The 23,607-nt window shown below is 44.4% G+C and overlaps 1 pseudogene; it reads left to right on the top strand.

Moving 5' to 3' along the window:
- The window catches only part of LOC135524228 (regulating synaptic membrane exocytosis protein 1-like), a 104,550-nt pseudogene that overhangs the window by 58,711 nt on the left and 22,232 nt on the right, over window positions 1-23,607 (top strand).

Raw genomic sequence — 23,607 nt, 5'->3', positions numbered from 1 at the left:
AAAGGAATAATCCACTCGAAAAGCATCTTTTGGTATTTGGTTTTTACTTCCTAAGATGCATTTGGCATCATGATGATGATGTGGCAAGGCACAATTAGCTTTTTGAAAGTCCTCTGTTTTGAAAACTTGATTGCTGACATGCTACACATTTTGGGACTGTATCAGTCGAGGTATTGAGTATATTGACCTGGGCCTCTTTTATATAATATGGTAGCTTTTATATAGTTTTCTTTTTATTGTGGTACATTTTGAGCCGTGTACAAGTCAGTCCTCTTTAATATGTTTGACTTTGTTGCGATTGGATGAATTAGGCTATTGCAGCATCTGTTTTGTCTAACAGGGTCTCGTTGACACCGTCAGTTTACACATGCAGCCTCATTTGTCTCGTTCAACATTGGTCATATTTGTTTGACAGGAACTCAAATCCTCTGATGTTGGGAGTGACCCATTTTCGGTGTGTGTTGCAGCACTTGATTATTTAATCCCCACTGGATCAAAAAAATAAATAGTGCTGTCTAAGCTTATAGCCAAAGCAGAAGCTGGGTTGCATGTTTTATTCTTGAAAGGTCCATGATTAATGTATTTTGTTTTGCGTCTAATGGGTGAGTCCATTTCGGTCCAGCCTGAATGCATCACTCAAAATGCTGGCCCTCTTCCACACTGTTGTTGGATGATCCATACCCAGGGTAATCATCAGTAGGAACATTTTCCCGTGGAAATATAATCTCATTTTAGTTCTGTACATATTCCTCCATTTGGAATTATTTCCCTGTCTTTATCATCATTGTTTTCATTCAACCAGTAATAACTGGTACTGATCATTATTTGTCCGTATATCTGAGTAGGCTTATTTCTTTTGTTACAACATGGTATTATGTTAACAAAACAACAAGTGTGTAATGTTATATCAAAGTCCATTATGGTCACCCTTCTCTTCTCTTCAGGAAAAGACCTCTGTCCCTCCATGAGCAGAACGGTAAGCCCGGTGGTCTGGGCCGTGGTAGAGGAGGCCGGGGACCCCCAGGGAAGCTTCAAACCGTGGCCTCCCAGGAGGAGTTCTGCGGTCCTGGGGACATAGACTGGCGGGACGGCCGGCACCTGGAGAAGGTCCGCTCCCATGACTATCCTGGCGGTGGCGACCAAGGAAATCGCCCCGACCTCCGGAGACGCCCACCGGAGGAGGATGAGCTGGAGCGCAAGCGGCGCCAGGAGGAGGAGTTCCAGGCGCGTTACCGCAGTGACCCCAACCTGGCGCGCTACCCGGTCAAGCCGCAGAAGGAGGAGCAGGAGATGCGCATGCACGCCAAGGTGTCGAAGGTGCGCCACGAGCGGCGCCACAGCAACAACGCCATCAATGAGGTGGGGCTGGAGGGCGGGGGAGGAGGGGGAGGGAACATGGGAGATGTGCCTGAGAATCGTCTCCGGAGGGGCGGCGGTGGGGGTGGTGGAGAATCGGATCGCAAGGCATCCTTGGAGAACCACCGCGCCTACTCCATGGACAGGACCGTGGGGGTGGTGGGGGTGGCGGAATGGGGCAGGGACCCCAGGGAGGCTCTCCCCTCCTCAAACAGAACCAGAACCACGGACCCCTTCAACCATCTGGTGGTGGCTCACGAACGGGCCCCAATCCTGGTGCTCCTCACCCCCACCAAGGACCCCCCCCTCCAGCAGGCTGGGACCCCCCTAAGGGACCCCACCCCAGCCAGCTGGACCCCAACTCCCAGGCAGCCATGATGCACAAGGCTAGGAGGGAGAAGCCCGGGGACAGCCTGCTGCGGAAGGACTCCCAGAGCTCGGACCAGTCGGAGTCGCTGCGGCCGCCCCCACCCAGGCCCTACAAGAGCAAACGGGGCGTCAACAAAAGGCAGATGTCTATCAGCAGCTCAGAGGAGGAGGGCGCCTCCACGCCCGAGTACACCAGCTGTGAGGACGTGGACATGGAGAGCGTCAGTGAGAAAGGTCAGATTACTGCTCTCTCTCTCTCTGTTAGCTCTTCTCATGTCAATATGATTGGTAATGCATTCAGATATTTTAACATTGGAAGAATGATCAAATCTGGGTGGAGTTGGTGTTTTGGCTACCTGTATGGAGAGTGTCAGCGAGAAAGGTCTGATTCTTCAGTTTTCTATCAGATCGAATCATCTATATTAGCTGGTTTTGTCTCAGTATTGTCAGAGATTGTCAGAGATTTCGACATTGGTGGAATGATCAAACTTTCGTTAGAATTTATGGTTTTATGGTCACCTGTCGGGTGTCGCTACTAATGCAATATTCTTTCTTAACTTTTTTGTTATTATCAAAATCTCTTTGCTCTAGGTTTCCATCAAAATAAAGAATTTCAAAGTTTACGGGGACTGTATCTCCCTGCCTATAATGTGCTACGGCCTTGACTCTGTACAACACTGTCATTCACCTACACCGCTGAAGCCAAACCCTATTGCTTCCCGTCCTGGAACAGAACAGGACAGCTCTCTTTTATTTAGGAAACGTCCTGTGATTTAGGCCAGCAGATTTGGCAGAATTAGGTCAGTGGCTAGTAAAGCTTCCCCGCCAAACACCGGCTGCATCCTGCCGTTAACGGATAGGATATAATCGAGTTTGGGTGTCACCATTGTGGCCGGCCGCATGTTCAGTTTTGGCCTCTCGTTTGCTCACGCCGGCCTGCAACAGCTTTGCAATTCACTCTTCTTGACTAAATTAAGCTATGCTATTTTAGCGGTTAGCGTGTCGAGGGAGGATGTGTACTCATCTCCCTCACCACTAACCTCCACCACTGGTCGCTCCAGGCCAATCCCAATACCAATCCCAATCCCAAAGTAGATGACCAGATTAGGTTAACACATGGGAATAGGGTGTTTAATGGGGGCGAACGGCGGGAGAACTAGTTAGAAAGTTAGCTGTCGTAGCTAGCAATTGTTTAGCCGTGTTTACTTCAGGAGTACACCAGTCCCAATCCAGCATGGGATTTATATTTGATGTTGTCCGCGGTAAACAAATTCAGAGACGGGACCAGGCTAAAGGCTAAATGTAGCTATGTGAAGTGTAACTCAGCCGTGAACAAGCCTGGGTTCACGAGGACAACGCACGTCCAGTAAATACGGATTCCTTCTGTTCTTTTTGGGATAAAGGATTGATGGTGTAGATGGATATGTGGTTGGTTAATCTAAAACCTCACAACGAGACAGTTCGGTCAACTTTCGGGTTGTTGCATGTTTTTTTTATTTTATTTACAGTGAAACACTTGAACTACTCCAAATTGTAAGTGAGGGTACAGATACACCCCAAACCTACTTTACATGCTATTTAGTAGACCTGCGAGACAGCTTTACTGTTGTAATCAAACCAGTCAAATGAGATAGTAAAAAGTTAATGCCATGTCGTTTAATATCTTGTTGGGAGGTTAGCAGTTGGTATACGCTCCCGAGGCAGGGATATATTTTGCTAAATTAACTAGGGCCTTTATAAAAGTCCAAGGAGGACACCTTTATGAAGTTAAGAATCTATTTTAAAAAATGCATTTGGGATTGATTTAGGAGCTAAGAGTATATTTTGGGATTGATCTAGGAGCTAAGAGTTTACTGTTTACAGTTAAAGGAAGGAGTGGAGATTCAGCCAGTCTGATTGGTTGGCTTCCTTAAAGGTGTCAAGTAGTGGAAGATAATATAGTACGAGGAAATGACAGGGGGGATCAGTCCTAAGGTTCGTTTTAGTGTTGATGATAATTCTTCAGTGTGTTTTTAGACCGTGTGTGTGTGTGTGTGTGTGTAGGCCTATCCATCGGTGATGCCCTCCTGATGACCTCCTGATGACCTCCTTCAGGTTAAATCACAGAATTGAATAGAGCACTATAATATACAGTATAATGCATATAATAACACTGTGATACGTTGTTATGGATCACATACTTCATAAATACATTATTCACAGAAGGGTTGTTAATTCCTGTCAGATTAGTGTAAAACCTGCAGCATTGATATATGACCTTACCACAGGGTCAGGGTCAAGTTCAATCTGAACCTGGATCAGCCTCTGACATTGACCAGATTTATCCCTGTTAATAGAATTAGATTCAGGATGAGAGTGGATCATCTCCATATTCTCTATGTTTTTGTAACTGTGGCCATTTGACCGGAGATTTTACAGGTACATACAGGAGACGTTGACTTTGAATAGCTAAACATTCCTCATCGGCAATTATTATTAGCCTGTTAGTTTCGCACCCAGAAAAGAAGTTCTCCAGATCGTGTGATCTGATGTCCAATATTCATCTGCTAAAAACAGAAAAGGGAACCGTCAGCACTCTGAATCGAGGAGTCAGCAGGAACGTTTTGAAGTAGTTCCCCCATTGCACTTTCAAATTTCAGATTGCGCTTCACATTTTTTTTAGCTCTCACTTCCGAATCTGCAAACAGGTGAGTTGCACCCCTCAACTTTAACCCCTACTTCCTCCCTCCTCTCTCTCCTCTCCTGACCACTTACTTTCCCTTGTCTCTTCAAACACACGTCTCTGATCAGTGTCCAAGCTGGCTGTGGACCTGTAGGTTCAGGGGCTTGTCCCTGTTTCTAAAGTCGCACACCAACGTCCCCATCTAATTTCATCCTGCCATTCTGTTGAAGACTTAAACGGGTGGATGAGGCCTTGAAGGAGGTATGAGGCTTTGGAGGACGTGTGGGACTGGTTCGATGGGTAGAGCTGGTCTGGACTGAAGTGTGGCCATTCTCCAGTCTCCCTGTCTCGCCACTATCTGTCACTATAGCTGGTAATGAGAGTTGGGCGACAGACAGACAAGGTCCCAGTTTGTCCCCGTGTCTCCTAGTGTGTTGGACTGAGTTGACTTGAGTTGAGTTGACAGTCTGACGGAGACTGAAACAGACTTTCTCGTTTTAGCTTGAACCTCTCTCTCTCTCTCTCTCTCTCTCTCTCTCTCTCTTTCTCTCTCTCTCTCTCTCTCTCTCTCTCTCTCTCTCTCTCTCTCTCTCTCTTTCTCTCTCTCTCTTTCTCTCTCTCTCTCTCTCTCTCTCTCTTTCTCTCTCTCTCTCCATTTCTAACTCTCTCCATCTTACTGTTTTATCTTATCTGTCTGTCTGTCTGTCTCTCTCTCTCTCTCTCTCTATTTCTAACTCTCTCCATCTTACTGTTTTATCTTATCTGTCTGTCTGTCTGTCTGTCTGTCTGTCTGTCTGTCTGTCTCTCTCTCTCTCTCTCTCTCTCTCTCTCTCTTTCTCTCTCTCTCTCTCTCTTTCTCTCTCTCTTTCTCTCTTTCTCTCTCTCTCTCTTTCTCTCTCTCTCTCTCTCTCTCTCTCTCTCTCCATTTCTAACTCTCTCCATCTTACTGTTTTATCTTATCTGTCTGTCTGTCTGTCTGTCTGTCTGTCTGTCTGTCTCTCTCTCTCGCTCTCTCTCTCTCTCTCTCTCTCTCTCTCTCTCTTTCCATTTCTAACTCTCTCTACCTTACTGTTTTATCTTATCTGTCTGTCTCTCTCTCTCTCTCTCCCTCTCTCTTAATTAAATTTCAATTAACAGGCTTCATTGGCATGGGAAACATATGTGCAAGTGAAATAGATAATAGACAAATGTGAAATAAACAATATAAACAATGTACAGTAAACGTTTCACCTACAAAAGTTCAAAAAGAATCAAGACATTTCAAATGTCATATTATGTCCATATACCGTGTTGTAATGATGTGCAAATAGTTAAAGTACAAAAGGGAAAATAAATAAACATAAATATAGTTTGTTTGTTCTTAACTGGTTGCCCTTTTCTTGTGGCAACAGGTCACAAATCTTGCTGCTGTGATGGCACATTGGTATTTCACCCAATAGGTTTGGGAGTTGATAAAAATTGGATTTGTTTTCAAATTCTTTGTGGGTCTGTGAAATCTGAGGGAAATATAGTATGTGTCTCTTATATGGTCATACATTTGGCAGGAGGTTAGGAAGTGCAGCTTCCACCTCATTTTGTGGGCAGTGTGCACATAGCCTGTCTTCTCTAGAGAGCCAGATCTGCCTTCGGCAGCATTTCGCAATAGCAAGGCTATACTCACTGAGTCTGTACATAGATTTCCTTCATTTTGGGTCAGTCACAGTGGTCAGGTATTCTGCCATGGTATACTCTCTGTATAGGGCCAAGTAGCATTCTAGTTTGCTCAGTTTTTTTGTAAATTCTTTCCTATGTGTAATAATTATCTTTTTGTTTTCTCATGATTTGGTTGGGTCTAATAGTGTTTCTGTCCTGGGGCTCTGTGGGGTCTGTTTGTGTTTGTGAACAAAGCCCCAGGGGTCTTCTCCAGGTTCATTTTTCCGTAGGTGATGGCTTTGTTATGGAAGGTTTGGGAATCACTTCCATTTAGATGGTTGTGGTTCTTTTCTGAATTTGGATAATTAGCGTGTATCGGCCTAATTCTGCTCTGAATGCATTATTTGGTGTTTTACTTTGTACACAGACATCATTCTTTCCAGAATTCTGCATATAGAGTCCATTTCACTCTATCTCTAAACTTCTTCATCACCTTCTGTTTATCCTCTCTCTCTCTCTCTCTCTCCTCTCTCTCTCTCTCTCCTCTCTCTCTCTCCTCTCTCTCTCCTCTCTCTCTCCAGGTGATTGGGACTGTCATCCTCTGGATCCTGCTATGTGGCATGTAAGTTTCAGGAGAAAGTGACAGATTTAGGTTTTCCTTAAGCTGACTCAACTCAGACTCACCACCCTAGGACACGCACACACAGGCACACGCAGACACACACATGCATGCACACACACACACACACACACACACACACACACACACATTCTGCCCTATTAGTTTCATTCCCCGCAGTGTCTGAGTAAGTGTGTGGGCGTACTCTACCCACCATTCATGACTAAATATAGATTCTTACAACGTCATAGACAGTCCAGTTGAGACATAATTGCTTGGAGTGTAAATTGATATTGTATGTGTTTATTGTGGATGGGCAAGTCCCTCCTAGTTTGCCTGGATGGGAGAGTTGTCCTCACAAGGGAAGAGACTCTCTGTCTTTCTCTTTCTCTCCCTAACTTGTTTCACCTTTCTTACCCTCGCTCCTCTCCCTCTCTGTCGCTACCTATATCCCCTCTCTACCACACCCCCCTCTCCGTCTCTCCCTCTTTGCCTCTCTCTCTGTCTGATGGAATTAAATCTCCCCCTCTACAGCATCCAGTGACATGGCAGCCGTCCAAGGAGGGCGACCACTTAATCGGACGCATCACTCTGAGCAAAAGGTCGGCCATGCCCCGCGAGGCAGGCTCCTTACTAGGGTTAAAGGTAAGAGGGAATCACTAGCGGCATCCCTTTTCAATCACTACAGTGTTACCACATTAACCGCTGTATATTGTGTACTGAGACCGTTGGGTGCAGGACACCAGAGCACCCAGGCTCAGATGTGTGACGGTGTATTGTCAAAGGATGTGTATGATAAAGGAAGTCTGGGAAAACTACCACACTAGCCACTGTGTATCCCCGTGTACCGAGGCCACCCGGGTCTCTAACGTCTGACCTCCACATTAGGTCGCCTCGCGGCTAAGAGCGTTGGGCCAGTAACCGGAAGGTTGCTGGCTTGAATCCTCGAACCAACTAGGTGTGGGGAAAAAAATCTGTTGATGTGCCCTGGCGCAAGGCACTTAACCCTAATTGCTCCTGTAAGTTGATCTGGATAAGTGTCTGCTAAATGACTGAAATGTAAGTGATGCTCGTGTACTATCCACAGGAGTATATAATGAAGGAAACTATGGGGACATGCTGTAGATTTGTACTGGGCTGGGACAGTATTCAGATACCTTCATACTGACCTTGTACCTTCCCAGGATATTTGGTGATACTGGCACTGAACACAAGGGGCAGTGTTTTAATTATACTGTTATCTCTATGTACTGAGCTCTTGGTCTTGTGTCTGAACAGCCCGTGATCTGTTCCCCTTCTAGGTTGTGGGTGGGAAGATGACAGAGACAGGGAGACTGGGGGCCTTCATCACCAAAGTCAAAAAAGGAAGTCTGGCGGACATTGTTGGCCACCTACGAGCTGGTAAGCAGCGTGGAAATAACGTTCAGAACTTCAGGGTTATCTGGTGGAGAAGTGTCGTCAGTCTGGGGGCTCTGTGAGATTGTCTGTGTGTTCTTTTTGAGCCTGCGAAAATCTACCATTTCTACCTGAACACCGTTGGTGTTGTGAACAGAGGTTGTTCAGTAAATAGCCAGGCTAGGTTGAAAAAATAGAGGTTAAGACAACATAATAATTCCATGCGCCGGTGTTAGAAAACAAACACATTCATTTGACCAGCGCTGTTGCTGATTCTACAGAATTAGTTTTGAAAACGTTGCCAGTGGTCGGAACATCAAGCAATAAAGTGGCTGTAGATCATTTGAAGAACATTTAAATTAATAGAATGACAGTAAAACAATTCTGCTTTAGTTTGCGGAGTACACGACGATTGTGTTTATTTTCCACTTTGATGGTGAACTTTCTGTACCTGGTAACATTCACTTCTAGTCATTTTCACTCCGGCTCTGGTCCAATGATTTTGTTTATTTTCTAACACTTCTGCATGGAATTATTACATTGTCTTAATCTTTGTTATCTTTAACCTAGGCTCCATGCTTACCCATGAATCAGCTGTTTTAATGTCGGCCATCTTGTTTCCTGTTTTCTAGGTGATGAGGTACTGCAGTGGAATGGGAAGTCGTTGCCGGGAGCAACCAAGAAGGAAGTGTACAACATCATTCTGGAATCCAAGGCGGAGCCTCAAGTGGAAATAGTTGTCTCAAGGCCGATTGGGTAAGACTGACTTCCTGTGTGAAATGCTAAATTCCCATTTTGGAATCGTTGTGCGATACACTGCAACTATTGTGACTATTTTGCACTGTGTGGCCAATTTGGACTCTTATTACTATATTGCGTCTTTTATGTGCCCTTTGCTGACTATTTCTAATTTTGAAGTGAAATGTTGACGGCCATTGTCTTCTTTACCTAAAAGATCTATCCACCGCATCCTTTCCAATAACTTCTTGAGAAAGGTGTATAGAGCGTATCAGTAAGTACATACGTATTGTGGACATAGTGACCACTATGTTGTACGGTAGTCCTTCCCTGAGGCCTCACCCCGATGTAACCCCTAACATCCTAGACCTTAGAGAAACCCTTATAAGGCAAGTTCCCTCTCTTCTCTCAACCCATACGTCTCTCCCCCGCGTGGGTATGAACTACCGCTCTCTAACCCAACACCCAGTTTGTGTACGTGTCTGTGTTTTTCCTTTTCGATACAAACAAACATATAATTGAGGTATTGTATGTGCTGGCACTCTGTATCAAATGGGGATTGGTGATGGCTGTTGGTCAGTGGCTATTGCAGAGGTCTGTGCAGACGTTTGATGTAATCTTCCTCCCATCTTACAGAGACATACCAAGAATTCCAGAAACATCACATCCTCCTTTAGAATCGAGTAAGTGTCAACAAAGCTTTGGTTTTACTTGATGAACAATACGGCATAGTTAATTGGTGTTAATATACAGTACTGTCTACCCACCGAGTTGTTTGAGTCTTTCACATCCTGGTTCTGTCCCCTGTCAGCGGGCTCCAGTTCCTTTGAGTCTCAGAAGATGGAGCGTCCCTCCATATCGGTCATGTCCCCCACCAGCCCTGCTACCCTCAGAGCCCTCCCCGTCATCCTGCCTGGACAGCTCTCTGTGAGTACTGGATATATGCTGGGTCTACACTGGACTATACTGGGCTATACTGGACTATACTGGACTATACTGGACCATTACTGGACTATACTGGACTATACTGGGCTACTACTGGACTATACTGGACTATACTGGACTATACTGGACTATACTGGACTATTACTGGACTACACTGGACTATACTGGACTACTACTGGACTATACTGGACTATTACTGGACTACTACTGGACAATTACTGGACTATACTGGACTATACTGTACAATTACTGGACTATACTGGACCATACTGGACAATTACTGGACTATACTGGACAATTACTGGACTATACTGGACAATTACTGGACTATAATGGACTATTCAGGACTATACTTAACTATACTGGACAATTACTGGACTATAATGGACTATACTGGACTATACTGTACAATTACTGGACTATAATGGACTGTACTGAACTGTAATGGACTATACTGGACAATTACTGGACTGTAATGGACTATACTGGACTATAATGGACTGTAATGGACTATACTGGACTGTAATGGACTATACTGGACTATACTGGACAATTACTGGACTATAATGGACTCTACTGAACTATACTGGACAATTACTGGACTATAATGTACTCTACTGGACTATACTGGACAATTACTGGACTATAATGGACTCTACTGGACAATTACTGGACTGTAATGGACTATACTGGACTATACTGGACAATTACTGGACTGTAATGGACTATACTGGACTATACTGGACTATACTGGACAATTACTGGACTGTAATGGACTATACTGGACTATACTGGACTATACTGGACAATACTGGACTCTAATGGACTATACTGGACTATACTGGACTATACTGGACTATACTGGACAATACTGGACTATATTGGACTATACTGGACTATACTGGACTATACTGGACAATACGGGACTGTAATGGACTATACTGGACTATACTGGACTGTAATGGACTATACTGGACTACACTGGACAATTACTGGACTATAATGGACTCTACTGGACAATTACTGGACTGTAATGGACTATACTGGACAATTCCTGGACTGTAATGGACTATACTGGACAATACTGGACAATTACTGGACTATAATGGACTATACTGGACAATACTGTACAATTACTGGACTATAGTGGACTCTACTGGACAATACTGGACAATTACTGGACTATAATGGACTCTACTGGACTGTACTGGACTATACTGGACAATTACTGGACTATAATGGACTCTACTGGAATATACTGGACAATTACTGGACTATAATGGACAATTACTGGACTGTAATGGACTATACTGGATTATACTGGACAATTACTGAACTATAATGGACTCTACTGGACGATACTGGACTATACTGGACTGTAATGGACTATACTGGACTATACTGGACAATACTGGACTGTAATGGACTATACTGGACTGTAATGGACTGTAATGGACTATACTGGACTATACTGGACTATAATGGACAGTACTGGACTGTAATGGACTGTAATGGACTATACTGGACTGTAATGGACTGTAACGGACTATACTGGACTGTAATGGACTGTAATGGACTATACTGGACTATACTGGACTATACTGGACTGTAATGGACTATACTGGACTATACTGGACGGTACTGGACTATACTGGACTATAATGGACTATACTGGACTGTAATGGACTGTAATGGACTGTAATGGACTATACTGGACTATACTGGACTGTAATGGACTGTAATGGACTATACTGGATGGTACTGGACTATACTGGACTGTAATGGACTGTAATGGACTATACTGGACTATACTGGACTATAATGGACTGTACTGGACTGTACTGGACTGTACTGGACTGTACTGGACTATACTGGACTATACAGGACTATACTGGACTGTAATGGACTATACTGGACTATACTGGACTATACTGGACTATACTGGATAATACTGGACTGTAATTGACTATACTGGACTATACTGGACTGTAATGGACTGTAATGGACTGTAATGGACTGTAATGGACTACACTGGACTGTAATGGACTGTAATGGACTATACTGGACTATACTGGACTGTAATGGACTATACTGGACTATACTGGACAATACTGGACTATAATGGACTCTACTGGACTATACTGGACTATACTGGACTATACTGGACAATTACTGGACTATACTGGACTATACTGGACTGTAATGGACTATACTGGACTCCAATGGACTGTAATGGACTATACTGGACTATACTGGACTATACTGGACTGTAATGGACTTTAATGGACTGTAATGGACTATACTGGACTATACTGGACTGTAATGGACTGTAATGGACTATACTGGACTATACGGGACTGTAATGGACTGTAATGGACTGTAATGGACTATACTGGACTATACTGGACTATAATGGACTATAATGGACTATACTGGACTGTAATGGACTGTAATGGACTGTAATGGACTATACTGGACTATACTGGACTGTAATGGACTATACTGGACGGTACTGGACTATACTGGACTGTAATGGACTATACTGGACTATACTGGACAATACTGGACTGTAATGGACTATACTGGACTATACTGGACAATACTGGACTGTAATGGACTATACTGGACTATACTGGACTGTAATGGACTGTAATGGACTATACTGGACTATACTGGACTATACTGAATCTAAACGGGACTATACCGGACTGTACTGTACTGTACTGGACTATACTGGATCTGTACTGGACTGTACTGGACTATACCTGACTGTACTGTACTGTACTGGACTATACTGGATCTGTACTGGACTGTACTGGACTATACCTGACTGTACTGTACTGTACTGGACTATACTGGATCTGTACTGGACTGTACTGGACTATACCGGACTGTACTGTACTGTACTGGACTATACTGGATCTGTACTGGACTGTACTGGACTATACCGGACTGTACTGTACTGTACTGGACTATACTGGATCTACACGGGACGGTACTGGGGAGGCTGGATACATGGATGTGTGGATGGATGGACAGATGTACAAACAAACAACCAGACAGATTGATAGATGGCCTATATTGCACTTTTCACAATGTCCTGTGTAATCCACAACCAATGGTCTACTCTAACCAGATTCATTCAGTCACATTCATCTAATCCCATGATGTTGTTCCTAGGTAAAGCTGTGGTATGACAAAGTGGGCCATCAACTGAACGTCAACGTCCTTCAAGCCATAGACCTGCCCCCCCGACCGGATGGGCGACCCAGGAACCCCTACGTCAAGATGTACTTCCTCCCTGACCGAAGGTAAACCGGTCTCATATTACTAGGGTTAACATGAAGTTGGTCTTATACCTGTGTAAACACACAGTAATTACTGAAGCATATTACCAGTACAGGGGTTCAACATTGTACATAAACTGACTGTTTTTTTATATAACAGTAACCAATATACTTTGAACACACTGTCAACACGTTCTCTTCTGATTTGCTTCCTGTCTATGTAGTTTACTGTTATATTTCACCATCCTCATAGTACACAGACCCTTATATGGGCACAGTATGTGACAGATACATACATGACTCGCTGACTTCCGTTGACTCTCCTTCTAAGGTTCGTCTCCCCTCTCCTAACATTCCTCTGCCTTCTCCCCTGTCATGTTCCCAGTGATAAGAGCAAGCGCAGGACCAAGACGGTAAAGAAGAGCGCTGGGCCCAAGTGGAACCAGACGTTCCTGTACTCCCACGTCCACCGCAGGGACTTCAGAGAACGCATGCTGGAGATCACTGTCTGGGACCAACCTAGAATACAGGAGGAGGAGAGTGACTTCCTGGGAGAGGTAAGATACACACACACACACACACACACACACACACACACACACAGACACACACACACTGTTTATAGTACATGTGAATTATATCTTAATTTGTGTGTAAATTATTACTGTTTTCAGATTTTTATTTCATAGAGATGTGTATGAATGTTTTGCTGTTTTGCAAAATGCTATATACCCATTGGTCAGCTGGAATGGAATGTTCGTGTCCTGTATATTTGACTGCGATGTGTGGTTGTCTTACCTGGCTATCTCACGGTAAATGCACTCACTGTAAGTCATTCTGGATAAGATCTCCTTGATCATTTCTTTAAACAATTAAAGCTCATTTACCAACATTTGTGAAAATGAATATGAAGCGTTTTGAAGTGAAACGCTTCATAAACATACAGTATACACAGAAAAAAACTCACACACATTCATTTGCACGTATCCGCACACACTTGCAAACTCAAACATGCACAGAGAACCACAGATGGACGCCATCATGTCCTCTATGTTGACTTGTTGTCTTGTTCTGTATGTCTCTGACTTTCTCTCCTCCTTCTTCCCTCTCTTCCCTCTCACTCCTAGATCCTGATAGAGCTGGAGACTGCCCTGCTGGACGACGTCCCTCACTGGTATAAACTCCAGACCCACGACGTGTCTTCTCTACCTCTGCCCCAGCCATCCCCTTACCTCCCGCGCAGACACGCCTCTCACGACAGCCCCAGCAAGAAACTACAGAGTAAGTGTGTGTGTGTGTGTGTGTGCGTGCGTGCGTGAGAGCGCGAGAGTGTGTGTGCTTGCATGCATGCGTGTGTGCGTTTGTGTGTGGACAGTATATACATTATGTGTGTGTGTGTGTGGACAGTATATACATTATGTGTGTGTGTGTGGACAGTATATACATTATGTGTGTGTGTGTGTGTGTGTGTGTGTGTGTGGACAGTATATACATTATGTGTGTGTGTGTGCGTGCGTGTGTGTGTGATGTATTGACACTGACCTCGGCATATAGATTCTCCCTGCTACAGTATGCCAAGATGAACTTCCTATGAACTTGTCTCCTGTGTGTGTGAGATCGATCGCAACTGCCATGGAAATTCTCAACCCTTCTGTGTGTAAACTCTCTACCCTACTGCGTGTAAACCCTCTACCCTACTGTGTGTGTGTAACCCTACGTTGTGTGTGTGTGTGTGCGTGTCTGTCCACCGTTGTGCAGGGTCCCATCGCATCATTGACACAGAGTTTGATGATACAGGTATAGCGGTAGTATCTGAAGGTGGGTGGGGGGGGGGCATGGTTACTGTTACCCAGCTTCAAGTAGTGAGAGTCCAGCACTGGAGGAGAGAGGTGCGACCACTTTACAGCTCCCCTCATACCCCAACCTATCTGGCCTATCTAACCATGGGCTACTTCATTTGATCCCAACTGATAACCTCAGAGATGTTTCACATCGGGGGGTAAAAAATGTAATTGGTTCCCAGTTTTACCCCACACTTTGGATTTAACTGTGATTTAAAACAGGCAGGGGCACTTCTACCAGCCCTTTGTAATACCAACGCATACTACAACAACACTATGGTACCACTACAATTCTATTATGGAATGTGTTCTGCCAGAATACTGTACACATCCTTTCTCCTCCTCTGCCGGACTGTAGTAATGCAGCTTGTAGATCCACTGGGAGCACTGAGTGCATGGAGCTATAGAGCCGTGATGTCGCTGTCCATTCCACTGACGCTGTCACCTGCATGTCTGGTAGTAGAGCCTGAAGTAGTAGTGACTCCGCACAAGATAAGGATACGGTGTATAGACCCGTGCCTGATTCACACCATAGGGCCAACACGAACTGTGCCGTTCTGGCTCGGCTATTTCAAAAAGGGTACAGGGCTAACTTAGCCTGAGTGCCAGTCAGTTTCTGCCTTTAGCCAAGATGCCGTTGCAAACTGGCAATGGTGTAACTTTGTGGAATGCAGAAACTGTCCGGTACACAAGTTAGCTCAATACCTGGTGTAACTATCCAATGCAACCAGAAATCTTCCAGTGTAAAATATCCCACTCTGATGTGCAACAGTTTGCAGTCTGTATCATTTGTCCTCTCAGCCCCCTCACGTGGCATGGGTTTGATTAGACTAGAGCTGCTATGGGCGACTGTATTAATAGAAGCTGAGCACCAGCATGATCTCTGTGGTTTTGGGGGAACCAAGCGATCACCTGAAGTCGTAGTGAATGTTGAGTGGCGGAGCTCAACACTGACACATTTTGTCAGCAGGTAACATGCTACGACTGCTGATTCCTCCTCCGTATGTGTGTAGGTGCAGAGCGTAACTCGAGGGAGAGGGAGAGGAACAGCACCCTGACTGTCCCAGAGCAGCAGAGACTGGCCCAGCACCGCTCCAGATCTGTGTCCCCTCACCGCGAGGACATAACAAGGGCCCGCTCCCGCCCTGCACACGTCCCCATGCAGAGGTAGCTGCAGTTTCTGTATCACACAGTTATACCTAAACTATGCAGCCATACATCGGAATCACATTGTTGTCACGCTGCCTGGTTCTCGATGAGACTACACCCACACACATCTGCATTCTTCTTTCTTTCTTTCTTTTTCTCTCTCTCTCTCTCTCTCTCTCTCTCTCTCTCTCTCTCTTACTCTCTCTCTCACTCTTTCTCTCTTCTCTCTTTCTCTCTCTCTCACTCTCTCTTTCTCTCTCTCTCGCTCTCTCTTTCTTTCTCTCTCTCTCTCTCGCTCAATCTCTCCCTCTTTTTCTCGCGTTCTCTTTTCCTCTCTCTATCTCTATACAGAGCCTTGTGAAAGTATTCACCCGCCTTGAAATTTTTCCTATTTTGTTGCCTAAAAACCTGGAATTAAATTTGTTTTTTTTTTGGGGGGGGGGGGGTTGTATCATTTGATTTACACAACATGTCTACCACTTTGAAGATGCAAAACATTTTTTATTGTGAAACAAACAGAAAACAGAAGACTTGAGCATGTATAACTATTCACCCCCCCCAAAGTCAATGCTTTGTAGAGCCACCTTTTGCAGCAATTACAGCTGCAGGCCTTGGGATATGTCTCTATAAGCTTGGCACATCTAGCCACTGGGATTTTTGCCCATTCTTCAAGGCAAAACTGCTCCAGCTCCTTCAAGATGGATGGGTTCCTGCTGGTGTACAGCAATCTTTAAGTCATACCACAGATTCTCAATTGGATTGAGGTCTGGGCTATGACTACTTCATTCTTAATTAAACCCCGCAAGTGTTGCTTTAGCAGTATGCTTAGGGTCATTGTCCTACTGGAAGGTGAACCTCCGTCCCAGTCTCATATTTCTGGAAGACTGAAACAGGTTTCCCTCAAGAATTTCCCTGTATTTAGCGCTATCCATCATTCCTTCAATTCTGACCAGTTTCCCAGTCCCTGCCGATGAAAAACATCCCCACAGCAGGCTTCACTGTGAGGATGGTGTTCTCGGGGTGATGGGAGGTATTGGGTTTGTGCCACATATAGCATTTCCCTCCATGGCCAAAAAGCTACATTTTAGTCTCATCTGACCAGAGTACCTTCTTCCTCTCTTTTGGCAGGATTGTTGTGGTGCCATATTCTTTCCATTTTTTAATAATATATTTAATGGTGCTCCGTGGGATGTTCAAAGTTTCGGATATTTTTTTATAAGCCAACCCTGATCTGTACTTCTCCACAACCTTGTCCCTTACCTGTTTGGAGAGCTCCTTGGTCTTCATGGTGCCGCTTGCTTGGTGGTGCCCCTTGGTTAGTGGTGTTGCAGACTCTGGGGCCTTTCAAAACAGGTGTATATATACTGGGCACATATGACGGATCATGTGACACTTAGATTGCACACAGGTGGACTTTATTTAAATAATTATGTGACTTCTGAAGGTATTGGTTGCACCAGATCTTATTTAGAGGCTTCATAGCAAAGGGGTGAATAAATATGCATGCACCACTTTTCTGTTTAAAATTTTTTTCAAATTTTTTGAAACAAGATATTTTTTTAACTTCACCAATTTGGACTATTTTGTGAATGTCCATTGCATGAAATCCAAATAAAAATACATTTAAATTACAGGTTGTAATGCAACAAAATAGGAAAAATGCCAAGGGGGTGAATACTTTTGCAATGCACTGTATATATACAGTACCAGTTTGGACACAGCTACTCATTCAAGGGTTTTTCTTTATACCATTTTCTACATTGTAGAATAATAGTGAAGACTTCAAAACTATGAAATAACACATCTGGAATCATGTAGTAACTAAAAAAGTGTTAAACAAATCAAAATATATTTTACATTTGATATTCTTCAAAGTAGCCACCCTTTGCCTTGATGACAGCTTTACACACTCTTGGCATTCTCTCAACCAGCTTAATGAGGTAATCACCTGGAATCCATTTCAATTAACAGGTGTGCCTTGTTAAAAGTTATGTTGTGGAATTTCTTTCCTTCCAAATGCGTTTGAGCCAATCAATTGTGTTGTGACAAGATAGGGGTGGTATACAGAAAATAGCCCTATTTGGTAAAATTCCAAGTCCATCTTATGGCAAGAACAGCTCAAATAAGCAAAGAGAAACGAGAGTTCATCATTACTTTAAGACATGAAGGTCATTCAATCCGGAAAAAACCATCAAGCGTTATGCTGAAACTGGCTCTCATGAGGACTGCCACAGGAAAGGAAGGCCCAGAGATACCTCTGCTGCAGAGGATAAGTTCATTACAGTTAACTGTTTCTCATGAGGACTGCCACAGGAAAGGAAGGCCCAGAGATACCTCTGCTGCAGAGGATAAGTTCATTACAGTTAACTGTTTCTCATGAGGACTGCCACAGGAAAGGAAGGCCCAGAGATACCTCTGCTGCAGAGGATAAGTTCATTACAGTTAACTGTTTCTCATGAGGACTGCCACAGGAAAGGAAGGCCCAGAGATACCTCTGCTGCAGAGGATAAGTTCATTACAGTTAACTGTCTCTCATGAGGACTGCCACGGGAAAGGAAGGCCCAGAGATACCTCTGCTGCAGAGGATAAGTTCATTACAGTTAACTGTCTCTCATGAGGACTGCCACAGGAAAGGAAGGCCCAGAGATACCTCTGCTGCAGAGGATAAGTTCATTACAGTTAACTGTCTCTCATGAGGACTGCCACAGGAAAGGAAGGCCCAGAGATACCTCTGCTGCAGAGGATAAGTTCATTACAGTTAACTGTCTCTCATGAGGACTGCCACAGGAAAGGAAGGCCCAGAGATACCTCTGCTGCAGAGGATAAGTTCATTACAGTTACCAGCCGCAGAAATTGCAGCTCAAATAAATGCTTCACAGAGTTCAAGTAACGGAAACATCTCAACATCAACTGTTCAGAGGAGACTGCGTGGATCAGGGCTTCATGGTCGAATTGCTGCAAAGAATCCACTACTTAAGGACACCAATAAGAAGAAGGGACTTGCTTGGGCCAAGAAACACGAGCAATGGACATTAGACAGATGGAAATCTGTAATTTGGTCTGATGAGTCCAAATATCAGATTTTTGGTTCCAAACGCCGTGTTTTTGTGAGACACAGGGTAGGTGAATGGATGATCGCCGCTTGTTTGGTTCCCACGTGAATGGAGGAGGAGGTGTGATGGTTTGGGGGTGCTTTGCTGGTGACACTGTCAATGATTTATTTAGAATTCAAGGCACACTTAACCTGCATGGCTACCACAGCATTCTACAGCGATACGCCATCCCATCTGGTTTGCGCTTAGTAGGACTGTCATTTGTTTCTCAACAGGACAATGACCCAACACACCTCCAGGCTATGTAAGGGCTATTTGACCAAGAAGGAGAGTGATAGAATGCTGCATCAGATGACCTGGCCTCCACAATCACCCAACCTCAACCCAATTGAGATGGTTTGGGATGAGTTGGACCACAGAGTGAAGAAAAAGCAGCCAACAAGTGCTCAGCATATGTGGGAACTCCGTCAAGACTGTTGGAAAAGCATTCCCTGATGAAGCTGGTTGAGAGAATGCCAAGAGTGTGCAAAGCTGTCATCAAGGCAAAGGGTGGCTACTTTGAAGAATCTAAAATTTAAATATATTTTGATTTGTTTTACACTTTTTTGGTTATTACGTGATTCCATATGTGCTATTTCTAGGTTTTCATGTCTTCACTATTATTCACATTCATTCATACCCACGGGATGACTCTTCAGCACACTCTTATGACTCAAATCAATTACCTTTTATGTCCACCCTATGACAAAACCAACGTTATTAGCGAAATGTTATCACAGTAACACTCAGTAACCAAAACCTCAGTAACACTCCTCTCTATGTCCTACCCCATCAGGAGTCTGGATGAGATCCATCAGAGCCGCCACCACTCCTGCTCCCCCTCTCGTTACCATGACTCCCACGGGGAGCACCGCTCCGGGGACTCGGACTACGAGTACTCCGAGGACAGGTAACATCACCCAGATTGTGGTGGCTGGTGGCCTTTGTTTATTAGGGAGGAGGTTAGACGTTAGACGCTGTAGGTATCAGGGAGTTTAAGATTACAGCCGGTCTGAGAATAGTATGGCAGGGAGAGAGTGTAGTATGGCAGGGAGAGAGTGTAGTATGGCAGGGAGAGAGTGTAGTATGGCAGGGAGAGAGTGTAGTATGGCAGGGAGAGAGTGTAGTATGGCAGGGAGAGAGTGTAGTATGGCAGGGAGAGAGTGTAGTATGGCAGGGAGAGAGTGTAGTATGGCAGGGAGAGAGTGTAGTATGGCAGGGAGAGAGTGTAGTATGGCAGGGAGAGAGTGTAGTATGGCAGGGAGAGAGTGTGCGCAGGTTATGCAGTGAAGTTCCAGTGTTTGTGTACAATACGGACATACTATGGTGTATCTCATACTTTGGTGTACAGTATTCCTTTATGCCCAATTATTTCAAAGAGGTTGACCACCAGCTTTTAATTTGAGGTTGAAAGTGTCGGATACTCCAAGGACAAGTGGAATAGCAGGCTACGTTAGTACTGTTCTATACTAATAATCACTAATACGACTAACAGTCTAATGCAAAAGTCTCTTACTAAAAGGTTAATATCATATTTATTATTATTGATACTGAATCAAAATTATGATTTCATGATTTCTTCTCATTCATTTCTCATGAGCGGCTTTGTCTGATTTGACCATCCTCTTACGTTGTTGTTTTTGACTGGTTGTTCGGTTCACCCATCGCCATGGCAATCACAGTGAGGTCCTCGAGATGCACAGGTCTATCCGAGGCGGGAGTGCCGAGTGCCTGCACACAAACAGGTAAACAAAAACAACAACAACCAAAAAGCCAGAGACGTTACTGTTATCGTCCCCACCCACCATCTTTCTTCTATTGTATTACCCATCATTCTTTGCATTGTCATTCAATGTCAACAGCGCCATGTTAACTCGGTCCGTGATACTACAGTCTATGGTTGTGATAAAGAAAGTGTATGTTATGTATCACTTGGCAATGTTTTTGTTTCATGCGATGTGTTCCTATTCCATGTGCTGCATCAATGTTGGCTTTTTGTCGACCTGCGTAGAAGGAAAACAATGTGAAAGTCGTCTTTGTAATGCATTCAGCTTGATCTAGTTTTAGAATATCGATGAATTCGTTCCCAGACACAAAGAGACATGTTTTTTCACCCGAGAGGTTAAACGTAGTACCACACACTCTCCATGACACCATGAAAACATTGAGTTTATGTTGGTTTCAAACAGATAATAGATTACAGAATAGCTGTATTGTTGACCTCAGAATAGTATGAAAATCTCTCTTGGTGAATGACACTTTTGTCTGAACATTTTATCTATAGCAGATTAATGTTATTTTTGCCTGGATGTTTTATTTATACAATTGTATTGCTTTTTCCCCCTCTTCTGTTTTTCTTCTCCCAATCAATGCACGGTCTACACTCAAATAACTACACAGGGGCGTAGCTCGGTCCAGCAATACACTACCACCCAAAATGCCCCTATTAGTCAATGGTATAAACAAGGACATATACAGGTAAGAGAGTAGAATAAGAAAACCCTGCTCTCTTTCCCTTTTCTCTTCCCCAAAACCTGAACTCAACTTATCGTTGGCATTTTGTGGCTTATGATGTTGTATCAACGTTCTCTCAACGTAATTGATTCCCCACCCCGACTCCTAACAGAGCTTTTCTGATTCGATGTGGTACCACTCTCCGAGGGTGTCTCAGGGGGAGTTGGGATATGCAAAAAACACATTTCCAATTAGACAAATATAAGCGTCCACCAAATTATTATTGATTATAATATGAATACCCTGTACCAGATCTGTTACAGTAGTACTATAGTAGTACTTCACTGTCTATTTTAATACTATAATCCTATGTACTGTCCTATACACAGTAGATATATTACATGCTTGGTTTCCCCATGCTATAATGCTTTGACACGTGCAACTTAAAATCTGTTTAGATGGATTTATATAATCAGCATTACATTTAATCTCCATACATATAATGGGCGGCAGGACAATCCCCCATCCCTACTTTCACCGTGTCCTCTGTTGTCGTCTATGTCTTGGGCCTCCATCAGACAATCCCCCATCACTACACAGTAGTTGGGGAGAGGAAATAGTGAGAATGGGGATTAGGATGGAGTAGATGTGATATTCTGGTGTCAAGCCTGGATATTCCTCCTCCGTGCCTCGAACTCCAGGGATGTCCATCTGACATATGTATTGCATTGCTGTTTTTATATGGTTTGTTTGTTGACTTCAGTGCCACTGTTGGGTTTCCTTGTACGTCTTTATCATGGTTCATTATTTGGCCTCTCATTCCTTTGCATGTACGTCAAATCTAGGTTTTCTTTCCCTTTCTTGCATGCGTCTATACCATCTACCACGGATTCACACGCGTGTAGCAACACCCTCCCTGCATGCCTAAAGAGCAAGCCTCCCCGGGGGCATCAGGGAGGGGGCGGTCCCGCCTCCCGTAGCGTTCTCACGCACCGTGTGCTCAGGTTCACTGACGAGGTCACCGTTAGGTAAGAAACCCATTACCCCGGACAGACGCCCTACTCGCTCCCTTCGTTCTCTGCCCTTCCACCCCCAACAGACTTCACCTCTCCACCCCCAACCCCGACGGGTGATCCTCTCCCACCGCCCAACAGGCCTGCCTTTGCACTCCACCGTCCATCCCTTCGTGAGGGATCGAATGCTCATCCTTAACCTCAACTTGTGGAAGACCACAGGACATACATCAGGGTTGACTGTGTTAAACAGCAAACAACTAAGTCCTTATTGGCACACTGCAACCCATAGCATACATTGGGGCCAGTTGGACACAGCATCTTTTCCAGTGTTGTGTTGACGTCCATGGCTCCAACAAAGACCATGACATGAGAAATGACAAGGTCCTCGACTGTAGTAGGCTCCCTGCCAGAGAGAAGGGAGAGAGAAAGAGATTGTGTGTGTGTGATAGAGTATTTGTGCTGTAGTATGTCTGCTCATGCAAATCTCTCCCAGTCCACTCTCCTCTTCCACCAAGAGCAAGTTCCCATGGCAACGCTCCAACCTTCCCATCAGGTGGACTGACTGTACAGTATGGCCGCAAAGGACCACTATTGTAATGAATGGAGGTTTACAAGTTGTATCTAATGTTTGTTCCTTCTTTTCTTTCTGTTTCTCGTTTCCCCCTCCCACCTCTATTTGCAATTCCTTCCTTCTGTCTTGGACTCTTTATTTCCCTCGATACTCTCTCTCTCTTGCTTTGTTTTTTTTCTCACTCTACCATTCCTTCCCTCTGTCTTGCACGCTTCCTTTCACTCCGTCCCACCTCTCTTCCTCTTTTCCCTTCCTTCTCTTCCCTCTGTGCTACTGTAGTGATCTGCAGCCCAGTCTGGACCGGGTGAGGAGTGCCAGCACCACCTGCCTCAGACCTGACACCAACCTCCACTCTCCTGATAAAGACAGGTACACACACACCAACCTCCACTCTCTGATAGAGACAGGTACACACACACACCAACCTCCACTCTCCTGATAAAGACAGGTACACACACACACCAACCTCCACTCTCCTGAT

Source organism: Oncorhynchus masou, chromosome 4 (assembly GCF_036934945.1).
Source record: "Oncorhynchus masou masou isolate Uvic2021 chromosome 4, UVic_Omas_1.1, whole genome shotgun sequence".
NCBI classification, from domain to species: Eukaryota; Metazoa; Chordata; class Actinopteri; order Salmoniformes; family Salmonidae; genus Oncorhynchus; species Oncorhynchus masou.
The sequence above is the reverse complement of the archived record's forward strand: the minus strand, read 5'-3'. Positions and strand labels throughout refer to the sequence as shown.